The 15,552-nt window shown below is 39.7% G+C and overlaps 1 protein-coding gene across 26 annotated transcripts in view; it reads left to right on the top strand.

The window, feature by feature from the left end:
- ADGRL3 (adhesion G protein-coupled receptor L3) overlaps window positions 1-15,552 on the top strand; it is a 568,292-nt gene that overhangs the window by 322,193 nt on the left and 230,547 nt on the right. The window lies entirely within an intron of this gene.

The following is a 15,552-nucleotide window of genomic DNA, read 5'->3' as shown; positions in this document are numbered from 1 at the left end:
ATTTGGCCATCAATCTTATTTGAAGAAAGCTGTAATACCCCCTAGCTTACTACATCAACTAATTGGCCTAAAATATTTGGTTTCCATTCTATTCCTTTCTTTATGACCTGGAACAGTTAAACTCATCATGCAATATGTAGTAATATTGCCAGTATTATTAAATAGACTGACAAATAAAAAATGATCTATTCTGGATTTTGTTTCTATATTTTGGAAGATAGAATATCTTCACTGATTTTCAGCAGGGCCTTTATGAAGCTATAGAACCTGCTCTTGCATTTTCTGAAATTCTGAAATTTTCTGGTAACCAAAGAGGAAGGTTAGCAGAAAGGAATAAATCTATCAGAAGAAACCATTAAATGTGTATTTATATATATTCTCAGTCTTTTGACTAAAATCAAGTGTGGATTATATGGATTAGTAATTTCTCTTCTCAAACTGGTAATTTAAAAATTATTTCTTAATCAAATGTATATAGCCACTCATATCATCAAAGGCAACTCTGGGTGGTGAACAAGAATTAATAAAAACAATAAGTAAAAATATTCCTGAATTTCTGGTCACCTTTTTCAATGAATCTTGATCCTTAGTCATACCATACTTCCCCAAAAAGGCCTCAAACTGGCCAAAAATCAGCTGGGAGGCACACACTTGCACAGTGAGGTAAGTTTGCCTGGGGCTCGTGTGCCTGCACAAATGGCTCTGCGTGCCACCTGTGGCATGCGTGCCATAGGTTCGTCATCATAGGTATAGGGTCTCCTGCTTGAGTAGGAGGTTGGACTACAAGGCCATCAAGGTCCCTTCCAGTTCTATTTTGAGTAATTGAAATAATACAAATGTATTTTTTGATCAAGTCCTGGCCTCTATAGATTAGAATTCCTGTCAGGTTCATATGCAATCATATATAGATGTGTGCAGAAATATTATTCTTCTATGGGGAGGAAGAAGAATTATATGTAATAAACCATCCTTTCTTTCTTAATCCCGAGATTCATTTCCTCACCGGTCAAGATTAGCTTTGGCCCCATTGCTTTATGTGTCAATGTAGGGCAGCTTTACCTTACTCTCAAGTGTCTCCATATTTTTGGAATTATATTTTCTGGTAGGTCCTAAATAAGAATGCAAATAGTATTTGCTTTCAGGTATTTTACACTAAATTGCCAGTTCTCCGATAAGAAGCAATACTGTATAATGATCTATTCTTAGTTCAAAACCTTTGAACAAAGTAATATATTGTATATTAGGAAAAGATATTTAAGGAAATTGTTCAAAGCCATTTATTAAATGGAGTTGTTTAAAAATAATCATTTATTGCTCATTTTGTTATCAATAGTTGCATAAATTATCTCAAACAACCTCCAAATGTAGATAAAGAATCCAGAATCCAGAATAACAGACTCAGAAGGGAACTTAGAGGACTTCTAGTCCAACCCCCTGCTCAAATAGGAGATGCTGTGCCATTCCAGATAAATGTCTGTCCAGTCATTTGTTTAAAATCTCCAGTGATAGAGCACCCACAACTTCTGGAGGGAAGACCTTCCTCTGATTAATTGTCAGGAAACTTCTAAGTTGGGTCTCTCCTTGAAGAGTTTCCACCTATTATTTCTTGTCTTTCCCTCAGGTGCTTTAGAGAATAGGTTGATCTCATCTTCTCTGTGACAGCCCTTCAAATATTGGAAGACTGCAATCATGTCACCCATAGTCCTTCTCTTCAGTAGACTGACATACCCAGTTCCTGCAATCCTTCATCATAGGTTTTAGTCTGCAATCCCCTTATCATATTTGTTATTCTTCTCTACACCCTTTCTAGAGTATTTCTGGCATGTTGGTAACCAAAACTGGATGCACTATTCCAAAAGCAGTATAAAATGATCTTGAGCAATGCATTGCTGTACTGATGCATCCCAAGGCTACATTGGCTTTTTGGGCAGCTGCAATACATTCCTGTCTCATATTGTCTATTTGGACTCCTAGATCCATCTCATGTTTACTGCTCTTGAGTACCTATTTTATACCTATGCACTTTGTTTTTCTTGCCCAGGTGTAAAAACCTTAATTTTCTCACAGCTGAACTACATTTTGGTGGATAGGGATATTCAGAAAATAGTTAATTTTATGCAATTGAAAATAATCCCTTGAATATATACTCGTATGACATGTTAAGTGAATGTTTTCAACTGATTCAAACATTCATAAATAAATAATACCTGAAAAAGTCAAAGAGGAGGACAAACTATGCAAATATTGTTTTCCCATGTTCAAAAAGATGTTGAGATTGTAGAAAAAGTACAGAGAAGGGCAACCAGGATGATTAGGGGACTGGAGACTAAAACATATGAAGAACAGTTGCAAAAACTAGCCATAGCTAAGTGGCCATAGCTCATAGTGAAGAGAAGGACCGCAGTGACAGGATAGCAGTGTTCCAATATTTGAGGGGCTGTCACAGAGAGGAGGGGATCAACCTATTTTCCAAAGTACCCAAAAGCCAGGCAAAGAACAATGGATGGAAATTGATCAAGGAGACATTCAACCAAGAAATAAGAAATTTTCTGACAGTGAAAACAATCAACCAATGGAACACCTTGTCTTCAGAAGTTGTGGGTGCTTCATCACTGGAAGCTTTCAAGAAGACACTTGTTAGGAATGATCGTCACCTAACAATTGGGTTGGCAATATATAAACCAGGATAGTCATTTAATACTGTTGTATCTTTAAGAGAATGTTGTGATTGGCTGAGTTTCCTCCAACGGCCATAAGATGGAGCCAAAATCCTGGTTTGTTCTTTTTTGCATTTCCTTTGCTTTCCTTTTGCCTGATCATCATTCTGCTTGAATTGCTGTGAGTCTTGCAACTATTTGCAAACTCTGTTTACTGAACTTTGTTTATGATACTGGTAAAGAAAAGGACTTCGTTTTTGGATTATCCCTGGACTGATTATTTTGAATACTACCTGCTTTAACCACGTATGATTTGGACTGTTTGTTGGACTTTGTTTACCCGTTTACAGGAAGTAAAACTTACATTTTTAATATTCAGTGTATCTGTGTGCTGGTTGTGTGTTATTCATCACCACTCTCACTATGTTTCCCTGAGTGCACTCATTCTCCTAACGGGGAATACCTCAACAACACTGGACAGCCATCTGTCAGAAATTGTATAGTCTTCTGCTTGAGCGGGGGTGGGGGGTGGACTAGATGATCTACAAGGTCCCTTCCAACTAAGTTATTCTATTCTAGTCTATTTCTTTATATTAGGAATGTTGAAGGAAAGGCTAAAACTCTTATCTCTGAGAAGGGCAAGCAGGCACAATCTATACACATGACATAACCTACAGTATATTTGATATTCTAGTTGCCAATATCCACTGCCAAGGTGCATTGCAATACAGTGTAAAGTTCTGATACATAGTTACCAAGGAAGATCACAGTAGGATGAAAAATACAGAATAATCACTTTGAGATGAATCTTATGTATCAGTAAATAAAATAGCTAATGGGAATATGTTCCCATGAAATAGACAGTTTGTCCAGCTATACTATCTACAGCAGAGTTGGAAGAATACCAAGTAATTAATACTATTTTACACCCCCTAGAGCCAGAAACAACTGGCACATATGTGCGAGGGGAACCTTCACCTTTTAAACCATATACATGATAAAGGTAAAGGTTTCCCCTGTCCAGTCATGTCTGACTCAAGGGAGTGGTATTTCTTAGCTCAGGGAGTCAGTGTTTGTCCAAATATATTTTCCATGGTTATGTGGCCAGTGATATGGCGAGCATGACTGTATGCCGAGATGCACAGAAAACTCTTTTCTTCCCACCAAAGTGGTACCTTTTATCTACTTGCATTTTCATGGTTCTAAACTGCTAGGTGGCAGCTGGGGCAAGTAACAGGGGCTCACTCCATTGCATAGCACTCGGGTCTCAAACCCGAGTTCTCAGCTTTCCAGCTAACATGTTCCACATTTTTAACCACTGAACCATTGCACCCCCATTTATATACAATAAAAACTATATTTAACATTTCCTCCAATAATTTCAAAGAGGGTACAATGTTAAGTAAACGTAAAAGTGTTGACTTGAGAAAAAGTGGAATATAACTAGAAAATAAAAACAAACAAAAAATCTCGGTTTGAAGGATATGTTAGTGCTGAAATATATTTCAACAAAAAATTAAAAGAAATATTTTGTACTTAAGTTTGCCTTAAGTTAGCTGATTTTTTAAAGAAAATGAAATATTAATGAAACCAACAAGCTACAAAAGTGTTAATATCTTCTGAAATGCCAGCATACCTATTTTGACTGGATTCATGATAAAGCACAGGATAATAAATCTAATACAGGCTTATATAACTGTTGACTAAAATGTAATTAACAAGTTTAGGTATATATCTGTTCCCTGAGTATGTATCAATGCTGAATATGTAAATACCGTGTTTCTCATATAATAAGGCTGGGTCTTTTTTTTTTTTTTTTGAGCCCCGAAAAAATGGCTAGGCCGACTTTTCGGGGGTGACTTAATTCCCCCCCTTGCATCTTCAGGCGGGTGGCGACGGCTTGGATGTTGACCTCGGTGTTGGTGGGGCACTTCATATTGGGTCAACGCAGGCAGCACCATATCCAGGTGTGCAACAAAAGTACTTCCTAATGGCAAGCCCCCACCACCACCACCACCCATTTCGCATGTTTTAATATAGGCCTTAATTTGGGAGGAGGGGCTTAATTTCATTTCATGCCTATAAAACATGCTGGGACTTCCTATTGGGGGAGGCCGTATTGTTGGAGAAACAGGGTAGCTATGCATGTGTTTAAAGTATTTCTTACGCTTTTTTGGAGCTGAAAAGGCCCAACAGGAATCTGAACATCAAAGGACTACCCGATCCTTGCCCTTAGGTTTACAGTATAAAAACAAGGTCAAAAGCTAAAATGTTTGGAATTAAGGGGAAATTACCAATCAATTTTTAATGTTACCCAGCTGTGAAGGAAAGGGCTCACAGTTCAAACATAAGCTTTGCAAGATCTTTAAGGAATGGCCTTATAAACCTTGTTTTACACAGCTGTAATGCAGACTGAAATTAGTTGTCTCTGAGGGGAAGAGCAAGGCACAGATGGAGCTTTACGATTCTAGTTTTTTATATCAAGTTTTTTCTTCAAGTAGAGGGAGCAAGATGATGTGACCATCCTCAGAACTGATGAACCTGTTGTTCTTCTGCACTTGGCAGTTGCTTCTAATATCCTTTCTGAAGGAAGAGTTGTCAAAAGCAGGAAGAAGTTAAGATGGCAATACTTCGATGTCTGCTGGGTCTTTTCTACTTCCTTGGATGATTAGAATTTGGAGTATAAAAGAAGTTGTGTTATATAGCACACGTTTTAGAAAGTTGAGTGGGGAAGTAAGAAACATTTGGGAAAGGTGCATCATAGGGGGTTTGCATAAAATAATTTGTATATAGCAGTGATGGCTAACCTTTTCGGCACCAAGAGCACAAAGCACGCATGCGTGCATCCCCAAAATGCAATGCACACACACATGTATGCGTGTCCCCCATGCATTCATCTGCCTTCCACGCATGCGCAGCAGAGACCCAAAGACCAGCTGGCTGACAGGAGGTGCACGCGCAAGCGTGGCTGAGCTGGGGCGATGGCTCACATGCCCACAGAGAGGACTCTGTGGATGTGTGCTATAGGTTCACCATCACTGGCATGTAGGAAAGTTGTCTATAAATATATCTGTGACAAATAAAAAAAAATAAAAAATACATCTATATTAGCGGATTTGTGACAACAAATGCTGTTTTTTTTTTTAATGCATGGTATAGTGAGCAGACAGAATTTGGGCTGTTTTGCCCAATTCTAATTAGAACATGAGACATATTATTGTTATTATTATCATTATTATTATCATTATCATTATTATTTATAACTGACTCTGCAAAAGGAGTCCCAACATAAGACTGAAACCAAACAAAACAGATGCACAGATATAGGGCAGAAGAAGTTAGCCCTTATATGAATCGTTTCTTGTCATAATCAAATTGTCATTTGTAACAAGCTCGACAGGAATAACAACTGAGAAGCAGCTGCAGTGAAAGCTAATTCAATTTTAGACTAAATTAATAGAAATACTGTTTTCCGCTCACAAAAACATAGAAGTTCACTTTAATTCACCCGAATGAAACCATACCTAGAGTATTTCATCCAATTCTGCCATTAAAGTTTTAAATAAGGTATAGACACAACGGGGAAGACCATGAAAGATAGCTCTTTTATGACATGAGGAAATATTGAGCATATTGGATATACTGAAGAAAACACTGAAAGCAGAGAAAGCATGACAACATTCTTCAAATACTTGGGACACTGTCACATCGAGGAAGACAAAAATTAATCTAGGCAGTAAAACTGTAATGCAATTGAGTTACAATAAATTAAATTAATAAATTAAACTTAAGTTGACTATAAGGAGAAATATCTTAAGAGTAAAAGCAGCTCAGTTGTGAACTCAATTACCTAGAGCAAAGGTAGGCAATATGATGCAGGCCATTTTCAGCCCATTTTTGGTGGCAGAGGCACCTTTGATATTCCACAGGCCAGATTTAAGCACCCTACGGGCCAAATTCAACACACAGGACTTCAGTTTGACACCCCTGCTGTAGTACTTTATCATGTGTATTTCAGCCCATGATAGGAACGTGTCTATAAAAATAAGCTCTAATTTATTTACTTCTGGATGAAGTTCAAAGAATAGCAAAGTTTGAGTTGTTCAAAAAACAACTGAATAATGTCTAATGCAGGAGTGGTATTCTACCGTTTCGGCCCTGTTTGGCCGAACAGGTAGCTCCAAGGATCATCTGTGGGCAAACCACCCCAGTTCTATACTGGCCTTGATTTCCTGGTTTTGAAGCTCAGCTGCTTCGTGTGGCACAGAGGATTGCGGTGCATCAGCTGTTGGAACACACAGGGAGAGTGCAGGATTGCAGGAGAAGGTCAGTATCAAACCCTCTGCGTGCTCACACAAAGCGCGCCCACCAAGCCACACCCGCAGAACCAGTGGTTAAAAAAAAGTTGAATCCCACCACTGGTCTAATGATATTCAGTACATAAAGAATGTTACGCTAATTATGAGAGAAAAACAGGTGATACTTAGAGAGGAGGAATGTATTGTGGAGAAAGAAAAATGTGTTCTACAGCAAGGCACACTGGGAAAGCAGGCAATTTCTCGGCATTTATAAGCAAAAGTCAGAACTAGAGACAATCCTCATAACACCCAAAAGCAGACCTTGGAGCCCACCTTACATCCCACAGAAATACCTATTACTTAGAAAGACAATCAAGTGTAAGTTAAATTTGAGATCACTATTGCAAAGCAGCAAGTGGAGAAATGGGGGGAAAATTCATATTCTGTGAAACAAGAGTGGCTTCGAATATACAGATGTTTCTATTACCGGAAGAGCTTACTTCTGAAAAATGAAGAACTAAATGAAGAATAAGGTTACTAACATAGTAACGGTTGAATGCAATGACCTACCAAATGAAACATTAGAATATTCCATTAAATGTGCTTTTCTCAGCTCCAAAGCAGAATTCGTTGAAATAAGTAGGAAATGAAAATATGAGGGTTGGGATAAAAATTTAATAGCCCCGAAACAGAGAGATTAAGATTGCAATTTTATGCATAAATTCCTGGAACTAAGCACCATTGTACTTAGTGGGGATGAATACTGAATAGATGTGCAAGAGATTACACTGTTAAAAATAAAGCAGCCTAAAACAAAAAGAGATTTGAAAGAAACAAAATCCCCAAAAGAGATTAGAAATATAGTAGAGTGTTTAACCACCGTGAGACCTACTCCAGAATAAAGCTGTATAACACAGTGCTGTAAATGATAGTTAAATGATAGGAGCCTCTGTGGCGCAGTGGTTAGAGTGTAATACTGCAAGCTACTTCTGCTGCAGCCAGCTGCCTACAGTTTGGCAGTTCAAATCCCCCCAGGCTCCAGGTTGACTCAGCCTTCCATCCTTCCGAGGTGGGTAAAATGAGGACCCTAATTGTTGGGGGCAATATGCTCACTCTGTAAACCGCTTAGAGAGGGTTATAAAAGCACTATAAAGTGGTATATAAGGTTAAGTGCTATTGCTAAAGTAACCAAATATTAAACTAAGTCATCAAGGATTCTATTACACATATTAAATCCTCAGCTGATAGGCCACAGATAATTAGATGCAATTGTAAAGTTGCTCAGCCCATCCCACTGGTGCACTTGCAATAAGTACTGGGTGATTTTGCTTTTCAATTTTGTAATGTCGTTACAGAGGTGCAAGTGAGCAGAACTGTACACCACTTTCTGAACACAGTCACCTTATAAAGTTGTTGAAATCATAGCATCTTTATGTACATGCCACTCTTAATACTTTCTCCAAGTAATTTGGAATTTAGCTTCTTTATAGTATTTCCCTGGTGGATTCACTTTGCAGGCCATTCATGGTCAGCTCTGGCTCCAGAAGTATGCCTCTTAAAGAAAACTTGGAATAGGTTGAAAGAAGATTAATGAAGATGAGCAAGAGAATGTGAGGAGAAACTGAGATTTTCATCTTTGAGAATAATAGGATAGCTTAGTTTACGTGAAAAAATGTCAGACAGAAGAAATCCATGTCCTGCACTTTAACACTGTAAAAATAAGATATGGCATGACATGAAATAATAACATACTTGCTGAATACTATGAAGGAATTACCTAAGGAGACGTGGGTATTTTTCATTAAATGGGTTCAAGAAAGGGTTGAAGAGACATTTGTCTGGATATTTTAATTTGGACTTTTGTATCGATCAAAGATTTGGAAGTGATAGGATAGGAGAAGAGAAAATTCGATCTTTAGAGTTTTTAATACATCTACCCCAGAACAGATCTAATATTCAATCATTTAAGGAGGACAGTGTTGAGCGCAAAAAGACACAGTGCCTTCCAGCTTTTTGTCAAATACTACAGCAGCACAGAATATATAGTGCAGTGCATGACAGGTTTTAGGATGGCTTCATGTGCTTGTAGAATTGTAGACAGTATTAGACAGAAGAAAAATGAATATATAGGAGAATTAAGTTCTTGAGGCTGATACGTGCATACAAAAAAAGTTAGGGTTTATTTGGGAAATAATATGGGTAATAGGAAAGCCTACATTCCTAGATTGGGAATCTCTGCATTCAGTCACTCAAGTCTTGGTCATCTGACACCTAGACCAGTGGCCCCCAACCTTTTTTGTGCCACAGCCTGGTACCGGCATCACAAAATGATCTGCAGCCCGGTACCGGCATCAGCACGCATGACAAGGCAAGGCAAGCCGAGTGTTAGGGATATACCCTAGCAAGGATCTGCAGGGCAGTCAGGCAGTCAGGCAAAATATGTGAGATAAGTGTTGTGTAGCTTACACTCAGTAAAAGCAGATACACAGTGCCTATTAAATAGTTTTATTCCAGCAAGAGTTAAAGCATAGTCAAAACAGTCCATATATCATTCACTTAGTTCAGTCCGTCCAGGGATTATTCATTTGCAAATTCCAGTGTCGAAAAAGAGAGGTCAGTACACTTACAAAGATCAGTCCGGTGGCAGTAGAGAGATATGCAAAAACTCAGAAACTCCTCTCTTCTTATCAGTTTCTGAGTTTTTGCATATCTCTCTACTGTGAGGAGATAAATCACCGGACTGATCTTTGTAAGTGTACTGACCTCTCTTTTTATCAGCAAACTCAGCAGTAGAGAAACACGAAGCTACCAAACATCAACGTAATCCAATCCAGTAATTGTCAGTAATTGCCAGCAAACTGTCAGCGTCTCATCAGCGTCTCTTGCTCCCTCTTATGGTGGTTTCACACCACACCCGAAATTACATGCTTTGCAGTTAAAGTGACACACACTTAAACTAACAATGATAGCTTATATATATTATTTTTACCCAAACTACGTTAGGTGACCTATGTTATACCTAACACCGAGCGACCGGCCAGCCAACCGTCCCCTGCTTCTCCCCGCCACCTTCAACTCCTCCTTTGTACCTTTTTTGTGCTTTTTTGTGCTTTCTTAATCTCCTCCACCATCGGGACGGCTCTTCATTCGAAGCTGCCCCCACTTCGATGAAACTAAGGTGCGAGGATTCCTTCAGGACCCAAACGCCTCTTTCCAACCAGAAAAGCTCACCCAGAAGCACTTTCTCGTCAAAACAAGATGGCGGCGCCCAGCAAACCGGCGGCCTGGTAGAAAATGATCCACGGACCGATACCGGTCCGGGGCCCAGTGGTTGGGGACCCTTGACCTAGACTATTGTAGCACCCTCTAAATGGGGCTACCCTTGAAGAGTATTCAGAAGCTACAACTGGCATAGATTGAGGCCACAAAGACAGATCTTGGGATCCATAGAGTGGCCCATATTAGACAGCTGTTACACAGGCCGCCTATTCCCAATTTACTTCTGGGTTCAATTCAAGGTGTTTAAAGTCCTTCATGGTATGGTCTAGGTTATTTGAGGAACTGCCACACCCAATGGGATTTGTCCATTGGGACATCATGTCTCTGAGATGAAAGGCACATCCACCCTTTTGGCCTTCTGAAAGGACCTAAAGACGTGGCTCTCAATGGGGCCAGGGACCCAATGGGGATGGTGGTTAATGGACCAAGACCTCATTAACTCCTCCCTGTGTGCATCTTGCCCTTTCTTTCCATCTTTGTGGGTTTTTAAAATCAGTCTTACTATTAATACCTATTGTTTTATTTTTACTTTATTGTTTATTGGTTGTAAGCTGCCTAGAGGTGACAATAAGATGGGAGACATATCAGTTTAATAAATAAATAACTGCATCTACAACTAAGAACCTTAGTACGTTCTCCTCCATTATGAAGTGAAGAGACAGACAGATGAGAAAGAAGGCTGAACTGAAAGAGGAAGGAAGTGATGAAAGTTGTTCAAGTAGTCTTCAAGAAATGAAGGCCACTTAATCACCATTCAAAGTTATGACTGACACCCCAAAACTACGTATAAACATGTTAGGACAGCTGCAGTGCCCCTGTGGTCATTCACCTTTACAACAGGCCAGAGGGATGCTGCAGGGTCCCATCTCTCTACCTTCCATTTCGCTCCCATGGGAGCCCACAGCATTTGGGCCTGCTCCCCAGTCCTCCTGCAGGCAGCCACCATTTTAAGAGTTCTGACAATTCCTTGCAGAAATGTCAGCTGCTTTCAGAGTTTTCTGCCTCCATCAGCTGAATGTCAGGAGGCTGCAATGCTCTCCTGGATGGCTAATTGCTAGGCTTTGGGAAGCCAGCCCTGCATGCAAAGGCAATAGCTTCAGGACAAGCTTTTCCTTGCTTAACCCACCCCCCACCCACCCCCACCCCGCCTCAACATTTCTTCAAAACATGAAACAAGAAAGGCTGGGAGGGACAGATTTGGGGGGGGCTCCCTCCCTCCCAGTTAGGTGCTGAAACTCATCCTGAAGCTGCTGCCTTTCCATGCAGGGTTGGATTCCCTAAATCTAGCCACAGGCAGTCAGGAGAGGCTTGCAGCCTCCTGATAGCCAGTTAATCAGTGGCCAGCTAATGGGGCAGAAAGCTTTGAAAGGCTCTGTATCAAAAAGGTTTAAAAAAAAGAAAGAAAGGCTAGGGAACTGGTCCTTTTTTTGCTGCAGGAAGGCAGGACATCTTGGCAGGAGCAAAATTAGAAAAGGCACCCAGCGTTTTCCTTCCTCATTGCTTCTCATTGCCAAGAGAGCTATGCAGTGGGCCATCTCTTGAATGGGGAAGGACTTGGGAAGCCTAAGGCAGGTGGGTGGTGCCAGCACTGGGTCTCCCAGGATGTCTTCCACCCCTGAGCTCCACTTAACAACCCATGTATTCGTTTAATGAATACACTAGGGAGAGCAGGGATGGCTGGCCACTTCTTGAAGTAGTTCATTTAACATTTGTCAAGACTGTAACTCAAAGACTTGACTGTCTACCTGATCAGAAGCATGTTACATGGAAACATGAAGAGTTTATATTTTCAAAACAGACCGATGATAACAGTACAGAATATCACTGCTAACATCTCTACATCTTTTATCCCTAATAATCAGTAGGCTTTTAGATGCAGAAAGCCAGTCCATTCCAATAATTCGTTTTCGAATTCTGGAAATATTTAACAGGGCTGCTATCACCTGGACCTAGTAGTTTCCTATTGTAAAAACTGAGTTTATATTAGACATGTTGTATTTCTCTAGAGCTATATAACATTCTCTAAACCATATCTGTTGCTTTGTTTCACTAAAGGTCAGCAATTTCACATTCAAGATATTTCAGAATACTTCCTAGACCAATTATTTACTGGTTTTCTATTTGATAGGAAAGTTCAGAGCTCTATTTATTGACATCAGATCCTCATTCTTCAGTTTGCTTTGCTGATAATACCAATTTTTCCCTGCATCTTCTGCCACAAAGATAATAATTCATTTTTCCTCTCAAGATGACCTTGAGCATTATGGCTTAATAAATAGTGGCTTGTGCCTAGTACTAAATTATTGTGGAAGGCATGTTGAAATTGTCCTCCAGAGTTATTCTGTAGAATTTGGCCTTTTTCCTAGTTTACTCAGATATATGGAAGATATATATCATGCAGCTGTTTTTTTCTAATCCTTCTGGAGTTTATATTCAGAAATGACTGTATTGTACTAGATCTTTTCATTCCATCAAGCTTCCAGTATGCTTTCCTTCCAATCAAGGATTCCAGCTCCCTGTTCATGGTTTGGAGCTAAGATTTGCTTAAAAGCACTCTTTATTCTTCTCCACCTCTTTAGTTTATGCATTATTCCTTCTTGATTAGCTGTTATATTCTACTTTTTCACTGTGCTTTATCTACTTTATTGACTGGAAGGCTTGCTCTCCATATTCCACAATTGAACTGACTATTACCAACCAATAAAAGGGGATAAGACCTAGGATAGATACGATGAACATGGAAAGACAATGTGGATAAAAAGTATTAAGGAAGAATCCTGCTGGCAGCAGCCTAATCATACAGTATGTGCAAGGTTAAAGGAACTAATATAGTGCCCCCAAGGGCTGCAGTTTGAGATGATCCCAAAGAGTGGGCTTCTGCATTTTTTCTTGGCATCTGTAACTGGAAAGTCAACAACTTTGATTCTAAAAGTCAGCAGCCTGATTTGCCCCTTTTGTAGAAGTCTGACTTTTCCCAAACTGTTCCCAAAGCCCTAGTAAATTTGAATATTATGTTTACTTTTTTACTCTATATCAGAGTTCTATACAACTCTTGAAAACTCTAGGAACCAAGCTATTTTTCTAGTACATTATGAGAAACATTTTCGAGAAGATTGCAGGACTGAAAACAAAGAAAAAACTGAAGTACTAGTCAAAAACCTTACAGATAAACAGAAAAAAAAAACTTAATGAACAAGACAGATATCCAGATAGTCAATAAAGTAAAATGTTTAGGAATTCAGCTAACAGCAAGATGTGCAACCATTAAAGAAGACAACTATTGTAAGTTGATACAACAAATCAAGTCAGACTTGAAGTGGAAAAATTTACAATTGTCTTTGACAGGAAGAATAGCTACTATAAAAATGAGTATTTTGCTGAGATTATTATATCTATTTCAAACAATTCCGATAAAGCTGGAAAAAAATACTTCGAAGAATTAAATAAAACAATGTCAAAATATATCTAGCAAGGGAAAACAACAAGAATAAGTCTGAAAATGCTGCAATATTCTAAAAATGCCAGGCTGGGAGTTGTACTATCAGGCTTTGGTACTTATATTAGTTTGTTTGTTTGTTTATCAAATTTAAATTGCCGCCTATTCACCCATGGTGACTCAAGGCAGCTTACATGGATGAAAGAATGGATTAATTTGAGACATTGGTTTGACCTTGGAGAGACATGATCTCGAACTGGAGTGGCGTGCCTTTTTATGATATGGGAAAAACAAAATGCATAGCTATTTTGAAAGACACTATATTAGAAATGCACTATTGTCAGTATGAGCAAAAACTAAAGCACAGCACTATTTGAAAATACCAGTCTGTCTTTCTACAATGGAGGCACTGATACATCCAAATGTTATTAATATGGAAAAAAATGTCAAGATATAAAGATATTTCGAATGAAGAGGGGGAACTTAAAACTAAACAAGAATTGAGGAGTCAAGGGATTGATATAGCATGGTGGTCACAAGTGTAGATACAATCTCAATATAAGAAAGATGCTAAAATGTACAGTTTTTATAAAGAACCAATAGAACTAAAAATGTATATACACTGCTCAAAAAAATAAAGGGAACACTTAAAAAACACAATGTAACTCCAAGTCAATCACACTTTTGTGAAATCAAATTGTCCACTTAGGTAGCAACACTGATTGACAATCAATTTCACATGCTGTTGTGCAAATGGAATAGACAACAGGTGGAAAGCATAGGCAGTTAGCAAGACATCCCCAATAAAGGAGTGGTCCTGCAGGTGGTGACCACAGACCACTTCTCATTTCCTATGCTTTCTGGCTGATGGTTTGGTCACTTTTGAATGCTGGTGGTGATTTCACTCTAGTGGTAGCATGAGATGGAGTCTACAACCCAGACAAGTGACTCAGGTAGTGCAGCTCATCCAGGATGGCACATCAATGCGAGCTGTGGCAAGAAGGTTTGATGTGTCTGTCAGCGTAGTGTCCAGAGCATGGAGGCGCTACCGGGAGACAGGCCAGTACATCAGGAAACGTGGAGGAGGCCATAGGAGAGCAACAACCCAGAATCAGGACTGCTACCTCCGCCTTTGTGCAAGGAGGGACAGGAGGAGCACTGCCAGAGCCCTGCAAAATGACCTCCAGCAGGCCACAAATGTGCATGTGGCTGCTCAAACGGTCAGAAACAGACTCCATGAGGGTGGTATGAGGGCCTGACATCCACAGGTGGGGATTGTGCTTACAGCCCAACACCGTGCAGGATGTTTAGCACTTGCCAGAGAACACCAAGATTGGCAAATTCACCACTGGTGCCCTGTGCTCTTCACAGATGAAAGCAGGTTCACACTGAGCACATGTGACAGACGTGACAGGGTCTGGAGATGCCGTGGAGAATGTTCTGCTGCCTGCAACATCCTCCAGCATGATCGGTTTGGCAGTGGATCAGTAATGGTGTGGGGTGGCATTTCTTTAGGGGGGCCGCACAGCCCTCCATGTGCTCGCCAGAGGTAGCTTGACTGCCATTAGGTACCGAGATGAGATCCTCAGACCCCTTGTGAGACGATATGCTGGTGCGGTTGGCCCTGGGTTCCTCCTAATGCAAAACAATGCTAGACCTCGTGTGGCTGGAGTGTCAGCAGTTCCTGCAAGACTTGTTTTAAGGACATTACATCAAAGTTGGATCAGCCTGTAGTGTTTTTTTCCACTTTAATTTTGAGTATAACTCCAAATCCAGACTTCCATGGGTTGCTAAATTTAATTTCCATTGATAATTTTTGTGTGATTTTGTTGTCAGCACATTCAACTATGTAATGAACAAAGTATTTAATAACAATATTTCA

This window comes from Pseudonaja textilis, chromosome 2 (genome assembly GCF_049901715.1).
Source record: "Pseudonaja textilis isolate UNSWEBS1 chromosome 2, rPseTex1.2, whole genome shotgun sequence".
NCBI classification, from domain to species: Eukaryota; Metazoa; Chordata; class Lepidosauria; order Squamata; family Elapidae; genus Pseudonaja; species Pseudonaja textilis.
Note: the sequence above shows the minus strand (reverse complement) of the source record. Positions and strands in the feature narration are given on the sequence as shown.